General features: G+C 31.8%; 1 non-coding gene across 1 annotated transcript; it reads right to left on the bottom strand.

Moving 5' to 3' along the window:
- Nucleotides 1-1,087: 1,087 nt before the first annotated feature.
- On the bottom strand, nucleotides 1,088-1,160 carry TRNAF-GAA (transfer RNA phenylalanine (anticodon GAA)). The gene has a single exon. It is a non-coding gene; the product is annotated as a tRNA-Phe (tRNA).
- Nucleotides 1,161-8,523: the final 7,363 nt, after the last annotated feature.

Below are 8,523 nucleotides of genomic sequence, written 5' to 3'. Positions count from 1 at the left end.
CGCGACGGCGGGGGCATTTATGTCTGTCTACTCTGGTGTACTAGACGAGTGTGGTTGCACCCAGAGGTTGATCCGTGCGGTGGCAGCACTCATATGGCGCCGGTTCTGAGCATGACTTTTCAGATGATCTTTTACCAGTCATCATGTTGCATGCATTATATACATATGTTTACTCATGTCTATGTACTGGGCGTTAGCGCTCACGTCCTAGTTGTTATCTTGGACACCCTATTCCATGGGGCAGGTCGCAGGATGGACGGAGCTGGTAGTTCAAGGCAGGACTAGGGAGCAGGAGCCTTGAGGATTTTATTATACAGCAGGATTCGATATAGCTGTATAATGTTTACTGTTTAAGATTTCGATTTGGTTGTATCACTACAGATTTAAGCCTGGATTATATTGCTAAGCTGATATGTAAATTATGGTTAAGTTTCCGCACGTTTTTACTCTGTTAAGTATTTTGCTGTATTAAGTTTAATGCATGTTATTAGTTGCCAGTTAGTAGGTGATTCCATGCAGGATCACTACAAATTATGAATAGGTTAACAAAAAAAAGACAGAATTAGTGATTCGTTGGGATTCTTACATTTATTTGTAAGATATTTATTTCGTATGAATTTGCGCCTATTGCTTAGACCGATTCTAGAAAGTCACGTCGGGACGAATTAGGAAATCGAATAGGAAATAAAATACAAAGCAATGAAAGGGTATGGAATTCGATTGATTTGTATTGTATCTCAACCGAATCTTGTCTAATTCAACTTCGGCCCTTTTTTTTTGGTCTTTGAACCAACTAATTGAACCTTTCAAATAGGTATGAAATGAAGTATTGACATTCTTTTTGATAGAATTTTATTTTAGATAATTTATTTTATTATATTTATTATTTATATTTATTTTATAAATATTTAAGAATATTTAATTTACGAAACTCTACCCATCTATTTTATAGATGGGGTATATTTGCTCAAGATAGATAAAAAAAAAGTATCTATTATGATCCAGATTCGAAATCAATATGTATCTCGCTTCATATCAATTTTTTTTCTAAAAAAAGAAGGACCTCATACAATACAAATTAACCATGTGCCAGGAACCAGATTTGAACTGGTGACACGAGGATTTTCAGTCCTCTGCTCTACCAGCTGAGCTATCCCGACCATTCCCAATGTAGCATCCCATCCTCATTTTATTAGAGGACTGGGGTCTATGTCAATTAAAGGGACAAGGGAAAATTGCAAAGTTTTCTCCAAGTCCTCTAATCTCTTGGATCTTTAAAAAGACGACTTTGTAAGTGTCAGTATGCGTAATGCTATTGATTGTGAATTATTCCAATAGGGATTCTTTGAATGTATATTCTATATCACATGTGAGAAGAGAAAATCATTTACGCCCAAAGACATTTGTAAAAGAATTAGAAAGATAAAGGAATTTTGAACCGTTAACGAACAAAGCGGATAGGATAAATATTTTGGGAGTCAATTATAGGATTTTTTGGGGATAGAGGGACTTGAACCCTCACGATTTTTAAAGTCGACGGATTTTCCTCTTACTATAAGTTTCATTGTTGCCGATATTGACATGTAGAACGGGACTCTATCTTTATTCTCGTCCGAATAATAAGTTCTTTAAGAGATCTATCGGACTGTGGAGTGGATGATTTGATTAATGAATATTCGATTCTTTTATCAATGTGAAATCAATTCACACCAATTCTTCTATTTTTCATATACAAAAACCCAGATACAGATTCGGGCCATTATTAATCATCAATAGTATTCAATAGATACGTTTATCCTTCATCCTTTCTGAAGTTTGAATTCTTCTACCAACGCGGTCAACTCCATTTGTTAGAACAGCTTCCATTGAGTCTCTGCACCTATCCTCTTTTTCGCTCTCTGAACCCTTGTTTTGAGAAAACAGGATTTGGCTCAGGATTGCCCATTTTTATTAATTCCAGGGTTTCTCTGAATTTGAAAGTCTTCACTTAGTAGGTTTCCATACCAAGGCTCAATCCAATTAAGTCCGTAGCGTCTACCGATTTCGCCATATCCCCTTCCTTTTGTTTTGTTTGTTTTGAGATTAGGATCTGATTATTATATATATCATTTGTTATCTCGAAAAAGCATTTTCTTTCTTACCTATCCTATAGAAAACCCGTATTTGATCCAATCAAATTGGATTTTATCATTTCTGTATCGACAATTCAATATGGATTGATATATACCCTATATATATGTTTCCCTTCCTGCAAACCAGAAGTCATTTCATCATTCCTTTGCACCGCATCCAGCCCTGCCAAAAACTTGTGGCATTTTCGTATGGGACATCCTACCTCTATTAAACTTTCTGTTGATAATGACAATTTTAGTTTCACTCATGTAGATGATGTTGATACACATTGTTCAATTTGTCATTTGTCAAAACAAAAGCGTTTACCCTTTATAGCTCATAATAATGTCTGTCAAACTGTTTTTCAGCTTATACACATTTACATTTGGGGTCCTTTTAGTACTCTTACTGTTGAGGGGTATATATATTTTCTTACAATAGTTGATGATCATTCTCATTTTACCTGGATCTATATGATGAAAGCTAAATATGACGTGCAACAAAATTTTCCCATTTTTTCTCAAATGGTGCATACTCAGTTTGGAGTTCAAATTAAAGGTGTTCGAAGTGACAATGCACCAGAACTCTCTCTTACTGCTTTATTTCAGCAGAAGGGTATTCTTCATTTTTACTCTTGTGTTGAACGACCTCAACAAAATTCAGTAGTGGAGAGAAAGCATCAGCATCTTCTTAATGTTGCTCGAGCTCTCCTTTTTCAATCCCATATACCTCTTGTTTATTGGGGAGATTGTGTTCTTACAGCGGCTTATTTGATTAATCGTACACCCTCACATACTCTTGGACACAAATCACCTTTCTTCATATTCCCATCTCAGGGTTTTTGGTTGTTTGTGTTATGCATCTACCCTTCCATCCTCTCGCGACAAATTTTCTCCTCGAGCCATTAAATCTGTTTTCATAGGTTACCCTCCTGGTTATAAAGGTTTCAAATTATTAAACTTAGAAACAAATGAAGTCTTTATTTCCAGAGATGTAATATTTCATGAAGATTCTTTTCCCTTTAAGCAAATGTCTTCTTCCTCGTCCACCATGGAAATCTTTTCAGAAACACTCCTACCTGTTCATTCTACTCCTTCTGTCTTACCTTCTACCTCTGAGACACAATCTACTCGTTCTCGCCGTTTTGTTACTACCCCTACTCATTTAAAAGATTACCATTGTTACACTGTTACATCTCCTACTCCTTCGTCTACTACTCATCCTTTAACTTCTTATCTCTCTTCTACTAAGATGTACCCATCTTATCGAGCTTATGTGCATTCTATTTCCTCCATCATTGAACCAGAGCATTATTCTCAAGCTGTTGCATTTCCAGAATGGAGACATGCTATGACTGAGGAACTTAAAGCTTTAGAACTCAATGGTACTTGGTCCGTTGTTTCCCTGCCTTTAGGCAAATCTGTTGTTGGTTGTCGTTGGGTTTATAAAACCAAATTCTCTGCTGATGGTTCTTTACAACGTTATAAAGCTCATTTAGTTGCTAAAGGATATACTCAACAAGAGGGCATTGATTATCTTGAAACCTTTTCTCCCGTCGCCAAGCTAGTCACCGTTAAAGTTTTACTTGTTATGACTGCTGCCAAGGGATGGTTTTTGTTGCAACTTGATGTTAACAATGATTTTCTTCATGGTGATTTATCTGAGGAAGTCTATATGTCTCTTCTTCCCGGGTATCATCGACAGGGGGAGATTCTGCCACCAAAAGCTGTGTGTAAGCTTCATAAGTCCCTTTATGGTTTAAAGCAAGCGTCTCGACGATGGTTTGCCAAATTTTCTGCAACATTATTGAGCATTGGTTTTTCTCAGTTACATGCTGATAATTCTTTGTTTCTAAGGACACGGGGGTCTGTTTTTGTTGCACTCTTAGTTTATGTTGATGACATAGTGATTGCTACCAATAATGAACCAGCAGCAAAGGATTTAAAAACATTTCTTCATAACAAGTTTTGTTTGAAGGATTTGGGAGAATTAAAGTACTTCCTGGGCATCGAGGTTGCAAGATCTGCCAGTGGTATCTCTATATGTCAACGGAATTATGCACTGAAATTGCTTACTGATGCAGGATTATTGGGGTGCAAACCTCGATCTACTCCAATGGATGCTAACACAAAGCTTACTCGTGATGCAGGAGATTTGCTTCCTGATTCTTTTGTATATAGAAGACTGATTGGACGCTTATTATACCTCACTATTACTCGTCCTGATTTGACTTATGTCGTGAACACATTAAGTCAATTTGTTTCACAACCTCGATCTATTCATATGGAAGCAGCATTGAATGTACTACGATACATCAAAGGTATCGTTGGACAGGGTCTGTTATATAAGAGTAACTCTGATCTTAAGCTTCAATTCTTCTCTGATGCTGATTGGGGAGCTTGTTTGGATACAAGACGTTCTATTACTGGTTTCTGTGTTTTTCTTGGGGAATCCATGATCTCTTGGCGATCCAAGAAGCAGCAAACCGTTTCCAGATCATCTGCCGAGGCAGAGTACAGATTCATGGCGGCATCCACTTGTGAAGTTATGTGGATTCATTCTTTACTTAAGGATTTTGGTATACAAAAAAATACACCAGCAATATTATTTTGTGATAGCCAAGCTGCCATTCACATTGGTTCGAATCCCGTTTTTCACGAACGAACCAAACATATCGACATTGATTGTCATCTTGTGCGGGAACAAGTACAGGCTGGAGTCATCAAATTACTGCATGTGTCTTCAGAATTACAACTTGTTGATCTCTTCACTAAGCCCTTGTTGCCATTTCGTTTTCGATTTCTTTTGGCCAAGATGGGAGTGCATAATATACACTCACCTCTTGAGGGGGAGTCTTAGAATTAATGCAACGTGTATAGACTTAATGTAGCTTAGTCAGCAAGTTAGGAGTAGTACTTGTATTAGTATAAATCCTTTTTCCCTCCGTTGTATTCATTCATTCAGATGATTTATAGTTGAAATAAAGAATATCTTCTTCCATCTTTCTGTTATCTTTGTAATAGTCTCGTTAGGACAGTTGGTTCTATGACTAATCGTGAATGCCGAGTTACTCCTTTTCCTTCGATTATTTCTATTGTAAAAATTTCTGATGATTATGTTTCCATTTTATTTAAAAAAAAAATCCTTACCTGTATACATACATATACATACATATATATATTGGGATTGTAAAAATTTGACATGAATCAACAAATTTTTTAAAAAATGATACCAGTTTAAAATTTCATGCAATAATAATTATATGTTTTTAATATATACTCGTGTCATTTTTCACATGATGCATGTTTATATTTATCTATACAGTTGAGTTATTGATCTAAACATGATAATTTTTTTATTTTCAATTAATTATTTTCATATTTTTTTAATTAAGAGTAATGCACTATTGAAAAATTTTAAAATATAGATAAATATATTATTGTATAAATAAAAACAAGATTGAAGATTAAAAAGAAAATTTATTTTCGAATAAAAAGGGTGAAATCTTATAAATATCAATTTTTAAAATAAAATTAATGAATATTACTGTATTACGTGTTTCATCAAATTAAATTAATTAAGAATCCATTCTTAAAAGAGTTATTTGCACCAAACACCCCTGTGAAATATTGAAAATGCACACTTTTCCCCTGTGAAATTTTAATAGGCATCTTCAACCCTAACCTTTTAAAAAATTAGCACACTCGCCCCTTCAAATGAGTGATTGTTGCGCACGCGCCCCTCATGTGAGTGGGTAAAGATTTTGATATTTTTTTTGCACCAAATACTCCTGTGAAATATAAAAAATGCATATTTGACCCCTTTGAAAATAATTTTTAAATCTATTCAACCCATAATACACAATTTTTATTAAAATCTAATTATAAAATATTTAGCAAACACTTTTTGTTTTATTAATTTTATTTTTAATTTTAAATTTATTATGATTAAATAATTATTTTCTAAAAAAATATTATTATTTTATCTTGTTATCATTATTTTATTAAATTTTCTTCTTGTTTCCAACTTTTTCATTAAACATGCATTCATAAACAATTATTTAAATAATTTCAATTACCAAAATATTGAACTAAATCGATAAGTTTAAACATATTGCTTTTTCGATTTAGGACTATATATTATTGAACCAAAATTTAAATTTTTCGAGAATATGCATTGCACAATTTGTAATAAATAATAAAAAAAATAACATGCTTATATAATTATAAATCGAAAAGATAACATTTATGAATTTATCATTTGGTTCAATATTTTGGTATTTTTAGATATTTAAATCCTTATTTATGAATAATGTTTAATGGAAAAATTGAAAACACGAAGTGATTTGATAAAATAATGATAACGAGATAAAGTAATATTTTTTTTAAAAATAAATTAATTAAAAATTAAAAATTTAAATTAAAAATTAAAAATTAATAAAATTAAAAATGCTTTAAAATATTTTATAATTAGATCTTAATAAATATTGTGTATTATTATTTAATGCAAATTCTGCAATGCATTTTAAAAAATTTAGATTTTGGTTCAAAAATCTATAATCCTAAATTGAAAAGTAATATACATGAAATTATCATTTTGATTTAATATTTTGGTACTTTTAGGTATTTAAATCTCGTTTATGAATACATTTTTAATTGAGAAGTTGGAAACAAGAAGAAAGTTTAATAAAATATTGATAAAAAGATAAAATAATAATATTTTTTAGAAAATAATTATATAATCATAATACATTTAAATTTAAAATTAAAAATAAAATTAATAAAATGAAAAGTGTTTGCTAAATATTTTATAATTAGATTTTAATAAAAATTGTGTATTATGGGTTGAATAGATTTAAAAATTATTTTCACAGGGGTCAAATATGCATTTTTTATATTTCACAGGGGTATTTGGTGCAAAAAAAAATATCAAAATCTTTGTCCAGTCGCATGAAGGGCGCATGCGCAACAATCACTCATCTGAAGAGGCGAGTGTGCTAATTTTTTAAAAGGTTAGGGTTGAAGATGCCTATTAAAATTTCACATGAGTGAAGTGTGCATTTTCAATATTTCACAAGGGTGTTTGGTGCAAATAACTCATTCTTTTAAGTAGATTTTAAGATTTCGTAAGGGTTCAATTGAAAGCCCAACAGTGGCACCAATCTTTCTGATTAAAGTTTGGGGGATTATAGAGTGGCTAACGCGTTACATCTGGTCTCCGTTTTTTGAGAAAGACTAGTCAAAAGTGTGAGTCATATCATGAAGTGGGCGATGACTTTGATACATTAATTAAATTTTATTTTATTTTTAAAAAAAGTAATTAAAAACGAATATTTCAATGTTTAAGAAACTTCTGAAAGAAATATGATTTCACTGTAAATAAAAATGTAGCGTTACCTGTAATAAAAGACATTTATTAGTGTCTAAATTAAAGACGAGATGGAAACGTCTCAACCATTATTTGCCAAATTGGTTCGTTGAATTTCATAAATCAAGACGTAGGGAGTGTTTGCAATCAATAAAAAAAAAGTGATTGTTAAATTTTGGTTTTTAAAAAAATCACTTTTGTGTGTTTCTTAAATTCAAATTATGTGTTAACTTATGTTTAACTTAATTGAAATCCAAAAGCTAGTATATGGTGATTATGATTCTCCAAAAGTGATTTTCATTAAATCACTCTAATCACTTATTTATCAAACATTACCCAACTTTGATTTTTAGATTTTCACATTTGTTTTCAAACACTACCAACTTTTATTTTTCTTAACTTTTTTTATAATCTATAAATTTAATCACTTTACAAAAGCATAATCTTTTGCAAACACTCCCTTAACATCTCATCCAACTATTACGGATTTAAGCTTTTCGAAAGCAGACTGAAAGATTGAACTGAAATTCCTGAGTTTAAACATGCATGGGATAAATAGATGTTATAATTTGAACTTTCACTCGTGAAAATATGCTTAATTTGTTGGCTGATTAGTAGACACAATATCATTGCCTCAGCAATACACACAGGGAGTGTTTGCAATCACTAAAAAAAGTGATTGTTAACTTTTGGCTTAAAAAAATCATTTTTGTGTGTTTCTTAAACCTAGATTATGTGTTAGCTTATGCTTAGCTTAATTGAAATCCAAAAGCTAGTCATGTGGTGATTATGATTTTCCAAAAGTAATTCTAATAAGAAGATCATTGTTAAAATCACTCTAATCACTTATTTATCAAACACTACCCAACTTTGATTTTTAGATTTTCACATTTATTTCCAAACACTACCAACTTTTAATTTTTCTTAACTTTTTTATAATTTATAAATTAATTGATTCGCACCAATTCTCTTTGAAGAATTCTTACTTCTCTCATGTAGTTGGTCCTTAATTTAAAGTGACCAGAATTACTCTGCTAAGATATG

The sequence above is a fragment of the Henckelia pumila genome, chromosome 1 (assembly GCF_033568475.1).
Source record: "Henckelia pumila isolate YLH828 chromosome 1, ASM3356847v2, whole genome shotgun sequence".
NCBI classification, from domain to species: domain Eukaryota; kingdom Viridiplantae; phylum Streptophyta; class Magnoliopsida; order Lamiales; family Gesneriaceae; genus Henckelia; species Henckelia pumila.
This window is presented reverse-complemented; position numbering and strand designations above follow the sequence as displayed.